Raw genomic sequence first — 16369 nt, 5'->3', positions numbered from 1 at the left:
TTGGTTGACTTTTTTTATTACATTGGATGCCATTTTGTCACAGGAAAGATTTGCCTCTAGGATGGAACCCAGGTAGGTAATATCTTCTTTCCTTGTGACAATATTGTCACCCACTGTAACTGAGAAGCCGTCGGTCTTGCTGAGTTTGTTATTTGAACCGAAGAGAATGGACTCTGTTTTGCCCATGTGTAATGATAGTTTGTTATCAGCGAGCCATATGCAGATTTTGCTTAGTTCTGAGCTGAGGGTTTTTTCAACCTGTAATTTGTTCTTGTCAGAGACCAGCAGGGCTGAGTCGTCCGCAAACAGGAACAAGTTGCAGTCACAAGCTGACGACATGTCATTTGCATAAATTAGGAACAGTAGCGGACCTAGTATGCTTCCTTGTGGAACACCACAGTTTACTGTGAGGGGGGGGGATAGGGTACCGTTTACCTCCACCATCTGCTCTCTCCCCTCCAGGTAGGATTGCATCCAGCTCACTGATAGACTATCAAAACCAATTGCTTTTAGCTTGTCAATCAGAATGGTGTGATTGACAGTGTCGAAGGCCTTTTGTAGGTCCAGCATGACCATGCCGCAGTATTTGCCCGCGTCCACCTCTTGTTTGATGTGGTCGTTTAAATAGAGAAGGCATGTGTCAGTGGAGTGGGATGTTCTGAAGCCAGATTGGAATTCGTAGATTAGATTTTTTTCCGCAAGGTATTTTTCGACCTGTTCGTATACAATTTTTTCCATGACTTTCGAGATGGAGGTAAGGATAGAAACAGGGCGGTAGTTGCCTGGGTCTAATTTACTGCCTTTTTTGTGCAGAGGGGTCACTCTCGCAATTTTGAAGTCCTGTACTGTATTGTACCCATTCTGCAATCTGTTAATGACATTTACATATCTGTAGATACTATATTTATATCTGTACATCCCTTACCTACTCTTACTAGTTACGCTGCTGGCCAGTATGACTACTACCAGTGTCTTTATACCTGTATCACTGTACATAATAATACTACAACTCTGTACACTACATACACCTGATTAGCATTATTACTCAGTAGTACTGATTTATATATTTTAAACAATATAATGAATTAAAGTTTTGTTTTATTTGTCACATATAAGGTACATGTACATTACAGTGAAACACTTGGTTCTGTATGAGCTTCCTGAGATTGTGCTTCATACATTTTACAATTTTTCTTTTTTGCAGGCATGATGACTGACAGCGGCCTGCTCGTGGCTCTCCAGATGGGATGGTGTCTGATGACTGCATCATTGAAATAAAATGTCCCTATAGGCCGTAAAGTGAAGGCTGTATCGTTTCACACCGTTCCCACCTCGGCGGACTACACAATTTTCACTCTGGGTGAAAGATATATTGGTGTAGAACATATTTGAGTTGCCTTAACTGAGATGTTATTTTATTTGTCACATATAAGGTACATGTAAGTAAGTATTTAAGACAGCCCTATTAAATGGACTGTTATATCTTATTAAATTGTGGACATTTATTCATTCCCACTTATTAGACACTATTTCTGATGGTAAAATGAGCGTACAAAGCAAAATACAGAATTCTGAAATATTAAAACGGAAAAAACGGAATTTGGAAAAAAATTAAATGGAATTTGGAAAAAAAATTAAACGGATTTCATATGGCTCTATCTTACCGTTTGCCGATGAGACTGGAGGAAAAAGATCCCACTTATTTGATGGCGATCTCCTAGATCCATTTCCGGTCCAAACGCCTGCGAACAGCAGCAACTAGGACAGAGAGACTTCGGCTCAGCTTCTTCCCCCAGGCCATCAGTCTTGAACACTGAACTCTCCACACACAAGCACACATGAGCACACACACAACACACTGTATATGCTCACACACTAGCAGCACACACCCTGTCCACGACATTTAAGGCATAGGGACATACATGACATACAGGTATATAGTACTGTTACATTTGTGACATATACGATATGCAAATATACAGTAATGTTACCCATAGATCCTAACAGAGAATATATACATATGATGGGGAGGAGACTGTACATTAGGAGGGGGTGGGTGGGTGGGAGAGAAATATATACATACGGTGGGGAGAGAATATATACATACGGTGGGGAGAGAATATATGCATACGGTGGGGAGGAGACTGTCTACACAGATACACCTGTGTGATGTTGCTACAGAGTTAAGCTAATAAAGGATAGTCACAACCACAGCAGGGGACTCACGTATTTGTGCTGTGAAGTAACACGACAATGACAAACATGTTGTTTCTGTTTTTCTTTTTGACATAGTTGCGGAACACAGAACAAGTTAACTCACCACTACAGCCCCCAGTAGCCTAGCCAGTCTCTTGAAACACCGCTATCTTCAAACTTCCATTCCTCTCGAAACTTTCTTTTGTCATCCTTTTCGTCTGAGAACACCACAGTGGGTTTTCTTCTTAGCGGCCGGCTTACTCCTTCCATTAACGTTATTATGCTAACGTTAGCTAATTGGTATAGCAGGCGTGCGTAACGTTAGTGCAAGCAGGTGGTGGATGCGACGTCGGTAAACAAGGAGAGTTGACGCGCGAGGCTGCAAAAAAGGTGACTGTCGTAAAACCAAAACACACCGCAGTTTAAATTATTTTACATGACTATTTTGTTACCTATGTGGCGGACAGACCTATCAGACCTCGCGAATGTCACTCGCCCAATAGCCTCCAGCTGCAACCGCGGAGCGAGCAGCGTAACCCTGTCTCTCGAGTCGCTGAGTCCTTCTATTATTGCTCCGCAGCTCGCCAATGACTGCCGCGCCGCGATAGAGAAAAAAAAGCCATTTTTAATGATATTTGCCGCCTCTGATTGGCTCAATTTAGTTTCAATCTGTATACATCTACAAATCATATTATACCAGGTAGCCAATTCCGTCAGACTGCAAATCAAATTGACGGAACTCCCAATCAAATTGATGGAAATCCGTCTGGAGACGGAACGCTTTAATGCCTGAAAATGTCTTATTCCCATCCTATTCTTATTATTGTATTATTGCACAATCGTTGCGGGCAAGACCCCCCGCATTTCACTGTATGCTTGTATGCCGTGACAAATAAAACTCTTGACTTGAACATTAAACGTTATGCTTTAATCTCTCTTGCAGGAGGGAGCACGCCTAAGAGTAGAACCACCTCACCAAGAATAACTTTTATCATTGACATTTATTCTGCATTATAATAAATGGTTAAACTAATGATGTGGGTGATTCGTTCGGGCACTACTTTGGTACGGTCTGGTTCCCACCTCCCTGAAACAAGCCAGTCACACCACTCATAATCCTTTCTAAATCACTTGAACATGCTGTATCCAACCAACTTTCTGATTATCTCTTACAGAATGACCTCCTAGACTCTAATCAGTCAGGCTTCAGGACTGGTCACTCCACAGAGACGGTCCTCATAGCGGTCACAGAGTCTCTGTCTCACCATGCTATTTTATCTATTAGTGTTGTGAAGGATCAGATTAAACCGAATATATATATTTATTTATATATATATATTTAATAGTATTTGTATATCGTTTGATATCCCCTGTATATTCCTTGTACAATATGCACTGAATATCCCTTTAGTCTACTAAACAGCCCATAATAGTTCATTCTACCATTGGACGAGAACCTGGCGCCAGCAGCCATACCCCTAGGTTCAAGTTCAATCGTGCCGCCCAACATGCCGAGGCAAGCCCGGTTCCGCGTAGGAATACGTCTGGCGAAATACGAATGGTACTATTTGTTCACAGCGCATATATATATGGCGCAAGTAAAGTAGAACTTCCCTTTTAGTCCATTAGTTCTTTACCTCCTACTGGGTAACAGACGCGAAGCCTCACCCACGACGCACGTGTGGTGCAGTAAGGCCTACTTGGCCTCAGAAAAGGCATTGAGATATCGTGTGGATTAATAGTTGAATTGTCATAGTTTGGCACTATACCGTCGAGTTGGACGTATTCTATTAAGCTAATAATAGTCTGTTTATGTATGGTGCATCGTCGGTTAGAGTTATAAAGTGAGCAGCACCCCCATCGTTCCTGACGTTATCTGGAGTCTTAACCAGGCTGGGCAGACCACTAGTGGTGCTTGCATCCGAGGAGCTCCGGGCCAGGACGAGGAGACCTGTACATTGGATTACTCTACCCGGACGACGGCGAGCCTTCCACGGCTTGGATTATGCTTTGGGTGCTTTGATTATTCCATGGATAACGGCCAACACTGCGGAGTGTTGGAACTACCCCCCGGAGAGGAGTCCAGGTGAGACGGCGCTCTACACCAGTGAGGTCGCCTCACGTCTCTCCGTTGTGGACCGGCAGCTACCGTCCACCAGAGGGTCCAGCTGTATTCATCTGCGGACCGAGGTTCTGTGGGCACCGTGTTCAAGACTTTGAATTCTCCCAAGAAATCGTCGGCCAGATGGGATACCGCCAGCGGCTTCTCTAACCCCCCCTCCTACTGTCTTACAAACAGCGGGACCCCCCCCCCCCTTAGTGTATCCAGCTATAATCATTTAAGTACCATCGCTATAGTTTCCTAAAGAACCGGGTTGTATACTTACTCCCTGCGTAACCAGAGATTGGACATTCAATGTTGATTTACCTACGAATACTCATTTGCCATACAAGTGCATTTCAAATCATAAGTGTAAACAAGTGAACGTTGTATATACCTTTTGCTATATTAAATATTCGATTTGTACATTTGTGTGGACTTCGTTTCATCAGGTGGGAAAGTGTTCATCATATCTATATCATGTACTGGATGGCCAGAAGTTAAAGTACAAGAGGTAGTGGTTTAATAATACCATACTTAACAATACAGTCAGGGAATTGTACCCCTCAGTTACAATTAGCTTTGATCTAATTCATTACCACTATTGTTACATTGTTTTATTCCCATTTCAATTACTGTGTTGCATTTATTTTATATGACTTCTTCAGCACTTTGTATTTTAATCTTGCACAAAAAGGCGCTATATAAATAAAGTTTGATAAAAATTTTAAAACAACCTGCAGGCATTTTCTTAACGTGTAAAATCCTGTTTTTATTTTTATTTGGGTTTCTTTGTTACTTAACTATATTAAAATGTCCTTTATAAATACAGTAACATTTACTTTAGAGGGCATAATAATCATGATTAAGCACCTATTGAGGAATTTGATGTTAAACTATTGATTATCGTTACTCAAGTCTCAGACCTGATGACCTGAGAATGGCTTCTACTTCACTTCCTAATGACACATTCAGTAAAGACCTATCCATCTGTTTACCTCTAATTCAAAAACTGAATAATATTTGTTCTATATACTTTGTTAACATTTAGTTCATTAGGTCCAAGGTACTTTATTATTTATAAGTAAGGCGTTACATGCTCCGCTCAATAGGAGTTCATTCCACGTGGAATATGACCTCTCCTGGATACATCACTGGCATTGGGCTTTCCCCCAGATCTCAATATTGATTATTGAAAACAGGAAGAATGGCTTCTCATTTACCTGGGCACACAATTAAATATTAGTACCTGGCTCTACTTTTTCACATGAATATGCGTTATTATTAGCATATTTAAACAAGGTTTCTTAAACACAAGTTAGTGGTGGTGACTAGTGGTCTCCACTCCCAGAGCAGACAATATTGATGGTGACTTTGTGAACTGCAATACATTTGATTCCTAAAGATTGAAAATGTTCTGCCAAAGTGCTGTATTGTTTTAAATTAAGAAGTTTATTCCATTCAATCACATAAAACAATATTTTCTATAGCAGTTGTGTCCTGCATGTCTTTCCATCTAAGTGGAACTACAAGATTAGTACCTACGACAGCACAATGACGAGAATAAAATGAATACAAATTAATATTTACTGTTTAATGTACCGTATATTCACTATTAACAGAATGTGAAAAATGAAGATATATCTTGAATGCATGAACATGTTACTTCAGAGTTACTTTGAGAGGATTATGTGATCCAATATATTCCACTTCATTGTAAAAACATCACATATAAACATAACACTGCCTTCATGGCACAATCTTGATGTAACCAAGAGATTATCTGAAAATAAAAGATAATTTTCATGCATGGATTACTAGATTTCAACCACAATACAATATGTTCTCTTTCCTGGTTGTTAACCAAGGTGAAAATAGTGGAGCTAAAGCCTGGTCTGGTTCAACAAAGGAAATAAATTATGAAATAACAACAGACTGGCCGCTGGTGGTGCAGAATTGAGGCCTTCTGATAAGAAGATTTGAAAATGTTTAAATAGAGGCCTTGTACTTAACACTTTCCGTGCCAGCCGTGCCAGTCCTATTAACCCTGTTGCGTGCCACCGCTCTATTCAATGACAGCTCTCACATTTGTGAATGCATAAACTATATCTTAAATTATGGCTATGTGTCTAATACGACCGTCGCTTATCAATGACTTGTTTGCAGTCAACATTGTCAAAACGGATTGTTTTTTTTAATCGGTTAATTTCCGTTTTATACCATTATGAAAAACACTCGTTTTTTTTAAACTTTCAGAAAAAAATAGATTCTGCAGGAATCACGCTTTACTGTAATACACAAAACACGTTGTCATTTTTCGGCCTATTTATGAATAGTTTTCAAATAAACGCTAGATTATCGATAGTATATGTGTACTTATGCACGCTATAGAAGCGGGCTGAAAATCGATTATCTTATTTCCTGATCAGCTACACACACTCACAGCCACATACACACATAGGGGACACGTTGATATATAGGTGAAAACAGCTCCGATTATCCCAATACTGGTCAAATAGATTCCTTACCTCAGATCAGATGTTCTCCAAAAAGATTATTCCAATTCCTGATCGCCATTCCAAATATCGATCGCGTTTATTGATCCAACACTGGGTGGTCAAAAGACATATTCCACGCTGTTCTGATGGTGGGCAATGACTGGAATTAGGGCTGGGCGATATGGCAAAAAATCATATCGCGATAACGATATGATAATGTTATCATATTTCTCGATAAGATTTTTTTTCCTTTTTTTAAAACAACATATGTATGTTTATTTTGCAGCAATTCTTTGTCGTTGCCGCCATCTTTAGTGTTACATCCCCTCACACTCCAGTTCTCAGGCTGCAGCTGGTTTAAAAGCTAAAGTAAACCGGCTTCTCTGCTGGCTGTGGCTCCAGGGGAGTTGAACAGTTCTGGCTTTGCTAGTTTATTTTCCATCTTTTGGCGCTTTTTTGGTGGACAAACACCAAACATGTGCACCGTGACTCGTGACTGGAGTCTAGCTCTGCTAGCACACATAGCCTACTGTGTACAGATGGTTTCAAACTGTATTTTAAATTAGAAAGCAAACCAAATAAATGGACAAGAGAAAAATAAATCTCAATTTGGTCAGTATTGTCATTTGGACAAGCAAAGCCATTACTTTAAGTTGCAGGCAAGAAAGACAAGTCTGTCCACTGTCTCTGGTTTTAAAACTGCCCTGTTGCACGGATCAACTCAGGCCTCACAGCGTGTGTTATACAGCATCACCCGAACATATTCACCATTGACTTGTTGTGTCAAAAACGTAGGCAAATAGCCACAGATACACACACACACGGAGGCCCAGCCAAAACAAGGGGCCGAATATATTCCGTTGCAACTGTGCCAAGTTGCATTCACTTTGAATGGATAAATTACACAGTTGCACTTGTAATTATGAGCACCCCACACCACACAAAAAAAAAAAATGCTATATATATATAAAAAAAAAAAAAAACGATAATTTTTTCTTCTTCGATATTCGATATCGATTATTAAAATATATCGCGATATTTATCGTTATCGTTATATCGCCCAGCCCTAACTGGGATCGTCTCCGGTTACTTGCCTGACAAGTAAAATGTGGAATCCGGACTCTTTTTCCCCCATGCGTTTCATTCAATCAAATCCAATGGGGTGCAGTACCATCCGGAGAGATGATAGGGGGCGGTATTTTCCCTGTTCGAGCTCAAACAGATCCCCACTGGTAACGTGAGGCTATATTGATGAAATATGAATGGAAATCACTAATTAAAAAAAATAACGATTAAACGACGATATTTCTCATTGTTGGCACTGAAAGTGTTAATGTTTGCGTAGTTCTTTGTCTTCCAACATGGATGCCCGTAACATAGCAACCATTGTTTTGAACATGGCAATGGAAGGGACAACGGTTGCCATGTGTAGATATTTGAGAATGATATCAACAGGAAATCCAGTGGAACAGTAATATGCTTTCACATTTCAACCTTGGTGCTCAACCAAAAATAAAGGGCACATCAAAGGCTCTCTCTCTCTGATTGCTTAAAACAATCAATAACGCACAACACCAACACTGGTCTTATAATGTATGAGGGTGCAGGCTATGACAAAATACAGTATGCAATGTAAACACACTAAAGACACTTTCACACATGCTGCATGTAAAATCTTGTTTTTCACTTATTTCACTCAGTATTGAATACCACTGATGCTAATTAATTTAATTTCAAACCTTTATTTTAACTAGAAAAAAGTTCAGATTGCATATATTTTTTTTTACTTTTGTAAGTTATTCTCAGAAATGACTGATATTTTTAAACTATTTAAGGCCAAAACATGTTAAAAAAAACATTTTTTTTTTTATCTGACCATATCGGGCCGATACCAATGTGTAAAAATGGATATTATAAAATATTATATCGGCAGCCGATATATCGTGCATCACTAAGAAATATTTTAATATTATTATTATTAATATTTGAGTGAGTTTGCCAGATGCGCCCAATATGTTCCAAACAGTGTGGAGGCGAGCGCAGAGAACGAGACTGCAGCAAAGTCATACGATTATATTAAATGTGTGCTTCTCAGTGTTTTAGCCTGTATGAAACTATTATTAAGTGGTCCTCATTTGTGAAATAGTTGAGCTTTTGCTCAATAATGCTTTGGAACAAGAGATTCTTTAAATATCAAGTCAAGAAAAAATTGTGGTATCTGTGGTGTGCAATTGGTATCGTTAATGGAACACTGTGAGCCTTCAAACATGCCAATAACTGTGCGTAAAAATTATATGTGGACTTGGTGAGATTACATTTTTTGCGTATTTCATCGAAACTACAAAAACCCTGTTTGTTGAAAACGTCTCCTAATGAGTGTATGCCTTGCTTTTCCCATTTAGGGAATCTTATAGGTTGTTTTCCAATCAAGAGTGCATTGTTATTGAATAAGGGAGTATGATTATGCCATTTATGTGGGATAGAATTTGTGTTTCACGCCATATCCGGATCGCATGAGTGATTATGGGGCCAAATTTCCGTTCGCATTGCTTAATTGATAATTTGGTGTATACTATGTCCTTCAGCCTATATGGAGCTACTATATTTTCTTCTAAATTTCTCCAGGATACTGATGCTTGGTGATCAAACCATGTTGTCAGTGGTCTTAAAGTGTACGCCTTAAAATAGTGGTAGAAATCTGGAAATGCCATACCACCGTCTGCTTTGTTTCTCTGTGCGGTGGATCTTTTTATACATGGTGGTTTGTTATTCCAAATAAATTTGTATGTGGAGGTGTAATTCTTTCCAGTAACCCTTTGGAGGGGGTAACGGTAGCATTGAGCTGAAGAAGTTGATTCTAGGTAGGACGTCCATCTTAACTATTGATATCCGTGCCTGTACTGAGTTTTTAAGTTTTGACCACCTGACAAGGTCGTATTTGATTTTGTTTTGGATTTTTATGTAATTGTGCTTCACTGTTTGGCTTATGGTAGGGAATATTTCAACTCCCAAACATCTAAAGTGTTTTACCATCGGTATCTCTTCTGGGAGGGTTATATTTCTTTTTGCAGGGGCGTTAAGTGGGAGGAAGGCCGACTTCGGCCAATTTATCCTAAATCCCGATAAATCTCCAAAGTCCTCAATCAACTTGAGAAGATGAGGCAATGCGGTGTTGGGGTTTTGCATGAACAGTATTACGTCGTCCACATATAAACACATTTTGTGTTGTGTGCCCTTGATTACAATTGGTTCTATGGATTGGGATTGTCTTATATATTGTGCTAAAAGCTCTAATGATAGATCGAATAGTCCGGGACTAAGAGGGCAACCTTGTCTGGAAGAACGTGATACCGGAAAGATTTCGGAGGTGATTGTGCCTGTTGTAATCATGGCCGATGGGTCTTTGTATAATACTTTAATCATATCAATGAATCCTTTTCCTAACCCCATCCTTTCTAATACTGCCCATAGATACGACCATTCCAACCTGTCAAAAGCTTTCATTGCATCCAGGGACAGCATCGCCTTAGGTGTGTTGTCTTCCTTGTTAGCATCTAGTACGTGTAGTAATCGTCTTATGTTATCAGTGATCAAGCGGCCTCTTATGAAGCCAGTTTGATCCGGATGAATTAAAGACGTCATATGCTTTTGTAGTCTGATGGCTAATACCTTAGAGTACAGTTTGATATCGGTTCCGAGGAGGCTTAAAGGTCTATAACTACCGCACTCGGTGGGGTCTTTGTCTTTTTTAAGGAGGACTGTTATGAGTGCAATATTGTCATTCTTATGGAAGTTCCCCTCCTTGACTGAGTATAAAATCATATTTAGTAATAAGGGACCAATTATGTCCCAACAAGAGAGGTACATTTCTGGTGGGATACAGTCTCTTCCAGGAGCCCTACCACTTTGCATTTCAGATATGGCCTCCCTAAGTTCATCTAGTGTGATCGGTGTTTCTAACTGTTTAGCGTCCTCCTCTGAAAGTTTAGGGAGGTTAATTTGATTAAGATATGTGTCCATTTTGTTTTGATCGAAGGTCGTTTCTGATTTGTATAAGTTGGAGTAGAATTCTTTGAATGTCATGTTTATTTCTTTGGGTTCTGTAACAAGTCCTTGTTGTGCTCTAATGGTAGTTATATCTGCAAATTTTGCGTTGACTCTTAATCGCATAGCTAATAGGTGACTTGGTTTGGAACCTTGGGAGTACTGCTGTTGTCTTGTGCTACGTATTTGCATTTCAGATTGTTGTCTGTATATGGCGTTAATCTCTTTTTTTAGTATATTGACTTGATTTTCCAGTCGAACGGAGTTGTTGTATTGTAAAGAATTAAATAACGTTGAGTAAAGCGTTTCCAGTTCAGTCAGTTTTGAGCATCGATTCTTGCGTATTTGGGAGGAAAAGCTATCAGTGAAATCCTTGATCATTCCCTTTGCCGACATCCATAATATTCTGGGGTCCTGCACCGAATTCGCATTCATCCGTAGGAATACCGTAAGAGCTTCTTTGATTTGTGTAATGAATTCCTTGTTATTGAGCAGCATCGTGTTAAATCGCCATCTTGGTGCTCTGGATGATAGTATACCAAATGTTCCTTTTAGGAGTAAATAACAGTGATCTGATAATGCATTGGGTATCATTTCCACATCGTAGTTATCAAATAGTCTCGGGATGTAAAAACGTAATCTATTCTGGATAATGTGTTATGTCTCGCAGATCGACAAGAGTACTTCCGGGTCGTGGGGTTGAGTGATCGCCATAAGTCATTTACACCTGTAATCTTCGACCAATCCTTTAATGCATTAGATGAATTTTTTTGTTCGTTGGAAAAGGAGGGGTTTGATTTGTCCATCCTTGGATTCCAAATGGCATTAAAATCCGCACCAATTATAAATGAGTATTCGGGAAGGTCTAACATTGCTCTGGTAAGTGTAGTGAAGAAACTAACTTCGTATAAATTTGGGGCGTATACCGCTACCAACGCTATTTTCCTGTTCTTGTGTAAAATCTTAGCTATAGTTATCCGACCATCTGCATCAGACCATACTCCCTTCAATTCAATATTCAACTTCCGTCTAACGACTATGGCTACTCCCCGAGTTCTCGTTCCAAAGTAAGAGTGACTAATGTTATGATATGCGTTGTCCGCTAACGTATCTATGTCTTTCTCTAAAATGTGCGTTTCGCTTAGCAGAGCCACGTCCACCTGTTCTTTTTTCATCAGTGTGAGCACGCTTTTGCGTTTGTGTTGATTATTTATTCCACCAGTGTTCCAGATCATTATATTCAAACTAGCCATAATCTATACAAGTTGTTGTGTAGTTGTTGGTAATGCTTCTGGAGTGCGAAGCAACAATAGATGTACATCCAACTATTGTGGTCTCGTTGAGAGCCGAGCTTAAAAACATACATATATACAAATAAAAATCCCCTAATCCCCCCTCCCACCGAGAGTCGTACAGGACTGTGTTCCATAAACACAACCTTCGCGTATAACTCCCTCCCTTAAACCACCGGATATCCCAGAATGATCCATTTATCCTTAACTTTCCTATGTATACCATAGGATCTAACATTCTAAATTCTATCATAAGTAGAATGTCAACTGTGGCTTGGCCACTCTCCCGTTAAATAAAAATTCAAATAAAACTAAAAATAAAGACCAAAAATAAGCTTCAATTATCATACCATAATCACTTACATTTTATAAGAACTTGTGTAATTTATAATAACCCAAGAATAATATAGAGGTATTGAACTGAAAAGAGAACCTCAATAAATCAGAGAAAAGAAAAGAAAAACTAAAAAAGAGAACATTAACTTAGATCTTGAAAGAGCTTTGCTATGCTTAAACACCTAGAGTATAAATTGGAGAAGTAGTGGAAATATTTCCAATTAATAAAAAGCAGTTTTTAAATACGTATATGCAGCATTTCCCCTGGCCAGGGGTGGGCGATGATCCGTTGTGAAGAATGTTATTCCGAGATGGGCCCGCCGGTCCTCAGCCAGCCGCTGCTGTGATGGTTCTGTGGTTCTGCAGCTAGATGCTATTGGTTATTCACCCGAAGGTCTTCTGGCTGTATGTCTGGCCACATATTGCTGTTATTCCAGAATGTTCCATATATCAAAGAATGTTTTAAATGTTCTAGATTATTCCAATATGTCGTTTTTACAGTGTTAGAATGTTCCAGTATGTTCCGGAATGTTGTTAGAATTCCATACTCTTAAACTAAGGACCGCTTCAACGTCATGCTCATCTTCTCTGTATCGTTCCAATTTTAAATCCAATATGTCCGCAATAATAAAAGTCCAACTGGGAAAACATTCAATAACTCAGAGCTCGTAAGTCTCTGTCCCTAATCAGCGGTTTATTAAAGTTTATACGATATGGTGTCCATGCCTAACAAAGATTAAAAGGCTGTTTATACACTATCCTGCATTTTGTGCTGCCATATATTTGACTGCATCTTCAGGTGAGTTGAGGAAAACCCTTTCTCCTTGTTTATCGACGATACAAAGTCTTGCAGGGTATATTAATATGGGTTTGTATTGCTCCAGATAGAGTTGAGACATCACCGTCTTGTACTTGGCCCGCAAGATCACCACATCCCGACAATAATCTTCAAAGAAGTGTATTGACATATCCTTGTGTTTCAGATTGCCTTTCATCCTGCGAGTCTCCCGAATGATAATTTATTTTATTCTGACTTGACGCAGGACAGCCATGATCACTCTGGGTCTGACGTTATTGTCATTGGATCGGGTGCCCAATCTGTAACATTGCTCCACCTCAGGTACCGTAGGAAGGATTGTTGGTCCCAGGATTTTCTGTAATTCTGTCGCAAACGCTTCAGGATGTGTGCAGCTCACCGACTCGTCCAGTCCGACTATACGAATATTCAACTTGCGATTTTGATATTCCATCTAGAATATTTTAGCTTTTTGTTCTTCATTGATTCGCTTAAGCTCAGCCGTTATATCGTTGAGCTCCGTATTGAGTTCTTTGTAGTTTCCCTTCATCTCAGCCGTTAGTTTATCGTTGATATCAGCTACATCTTTGTAGATCCGACTGAAATTCTGTTGATGTTCTTCCAAACCAGTTTCCAGTGCTACGGTGCGCTTAATATGTGCATCGGCATCCACCCTTAGCACTTCTATTTTGCATTCGATAAGATTTGTTGATAGCATCTACTTTTTCGGTTATTGTCTTCTCCATTCTTTTCATTTCCCGGATGATATATTCTGTATCTGCGGAGGTGTTTATAGGGGTTGAGGAGGAGGCTATCTCGTCAATATCCTCTGCTATTTTGCGCACGTATCCCGCGACCATAGGCGGGTCCTCTGCGCTTGGTTTTGCAATCGTTTTATCTCTCCTTGTTGGCATCTCGAATCTTTCAGTCAATATAGTTAGTTGATAATCTCAGTTGATATATGCATCAAGTTTTAAACGCATTGGTGGTATATAAATATGTTTTTAAAACGAAAACAAAAAAAACAGGTGAGCAGCTGTGTCACATGCGACTTACTCCATTCTATGGCTAAACCGGTTATTCTTTAAAATGCATTGTTGTATATATATACCACCAGACAGAAAAGGGCATTGTTTGAGGGGAAAAGGGCAGATGCTCAAGCACCCCTTGGGCCCTATGTGTGTCTGGTTACAGGCAGCCATGTTGGAAGAGAGGACTAGAGAGAAAGGCTCTATTTAAACTATGAAACTGGTGTTTGAAGATGAGTGTCAGAAGTTATTCTGATGCAGATCACATTAGTTGGATTGCTGTCCAGGATGAATGTGTTGTTAACCCATTCTCTGCCACCACTTTAATCATCCTAAACCATTCTCTGCCAGCGCTATTTGTCTATGGAGATGTTCACCTTCTTTGCAGGGCTATAACTTTTTAAATTGTATTGCTAAATTGACATTACTATGGCCCATTCAACATCAATTATCTATCGTTCAGGCTGTAGGAACGTTTTACTTTTTCATTCACACATTCACAGGGCTCTACAGTGCGACCAAATTGCTCGCATATGCCCCTAAAAATATCTGTGTGCGAACATGCAAAATCAAGTGCTCGCACGGCGTGCGAGTGGGGCTGGCGAGTGTAGAGTACAGCCTCATTCGTCCTTTTTTTTTCTCTGCTGCAAGAATCTTTAAAAAACTACAAGTCCCACAGTTCACAGCCGCATAAACATTCCAATCACAGTAGCGTTTCCTGTGGTCACGCGACTGGAAACTCAAGTACTGTTTAGCGTCAGCATAGAGCGTCAGTGTCTTGAGTCAGACGATATAGCAATGTCGAAGCCCATTAACTTTTATTTTGCGAGAAAGATAACGGGGAGTGAGAAGTCAGGCGAGGCAGTTAACCAAGATACTGACGCTAGCCAGCATGCTAGCGAAGCTAGCGAGGCTACACCCACTACTACCCCCACTGTAGCACCCGATGTACCCACTGTAGCTACACCCAATGTACCCACTGTAGCTAACGAAGCTACACCCAATGTACCCACTGTAGCTAACGATGCTACACCCACTGGAGCCGGAGGGAAGACGTACAAATTTAACGTGAATTGGCTAAAGATGTTCCCATGGCTAGAGTTCGAAAACAATCACATGTTTTGTAAATATTGCAGAGGGCAGAAACAGGCAGGCAATACGCCCTTTGTGTCGGGAAACCCGCACCTGAAAAGAGATTCAGTAGTCAAACACAACGTCTCGCGGCGGCACATCCAGTGTAGAGATTTGTACATATTGAGAGAGGAGAGACCGTCCGGCACGGTGTCAGCTGCCTTGGGGAGGCAAGTACTGATATCAGAGCAGGAGACGAGGAGACAGCTAAAAATAAAAATGAACATAGCGTACTTCATCGCAAAAGAAGAAGAACCGTTTGTGAAATTTGGCCCGCTGATCAGACTCCATAAAAAAAACGGGCTCGACATTAACCCCACTTATGACAATGACGTGAGATGTGCGGAGATGATCGGGCAAATTGCCGACATGATGAGAGAGAGCCTGTCAGCGAAGCTGAAAGCAGCGAAATATTTGTCTGTTCTCATTGACGGAGACACAGATATATCTAACACGGAATGCGAGATCGTTTACGTGCGCTTGTTGGAGGATGGGAAGCCTGTCAATCTCCTGGTCGGCCAACAGACCCTTGAACACTCCCATGCCATTGGTAAGTTGTTTATCTTTATATGCTTTATTCTTGTGTACAGTTTAATCAATCAGTAATGAGATATAATTTTGTTTGTCAGAAAGACTTTTGTTGTTTTGTATAATTGTTTTTTGTTTTGTCAATCAAGGTGTTTTGGATGCCACCAAAGCAGCATTTCATGCTGTTTGCCCAGAAGAGGATGGAGGGGCCGGGTCATGGATGAAGAAATGCATCTCCTTTGGGGCAGATGGTGCCTCTGTGAACATGGGCCACCGTGGGGGAGTGATTGCCCTCCTGCAGAGAGAGGCAGGGAGGCATATAATCCCAATCCACTGTATGCCACATAGGTTTGTAACTAATAAAACATTTTCCTGTATATGATTTAGTTTTATTTGCTAGCAGATAATGTTAAACTATT

At 40.2% G+C, this 16369-nt stretch overlaps 1 protein-coding gene and 1 pseudogene across 2 annotated transcripts in view; both read left to right on the top strand.

Annotated features, from left to right (window-relative positions):
- LOC311230716 (heat shock protein 30-like) overlaps window positions 1-3155 on the top strand; it is a 100165-nt pseudogene extending 97010 nt beyond the window's left edge. The window contains exons 4-5 of the transcript in view: window positions 1205-1250; window positions 3140-3155. The product of the transcript in view is annotated as a heat shock protein 30-like (transcript). The remainder of the gene's footprint in view (window positions 1-1204; window positions 1251-3139) is intronic.
- Window positions 1-16369, top strand: part of LOC311230844 (uncharacterized protein) — a gene marked incomplete at both ends in the record, with an annotated part of 512928 nt that overhangs the window by 221811 nt on the left and 274748 nt on the right. The gene's annotated exons all lie outside the window — the stretch shown is intronic.

This window comes from Notolepis coatsorum (genome assembly GCF_963971535.1).
Source record: "Notolepis coatsorum genome assembly, chromosome: 6".
NCBI classification, from domain to species: domain Eukaryota; kingdom Metazoa; phylum Chordata; class Actinopteri; order Aulopiformes; family Paralepididae; genus Notolepis; species Notolepis coatsorum.
The sequence above is the reverse complement of the archived record's forward strand: the minus strand, read 5'-3'. Positions and strand labels throughout refer to the sequence as shown.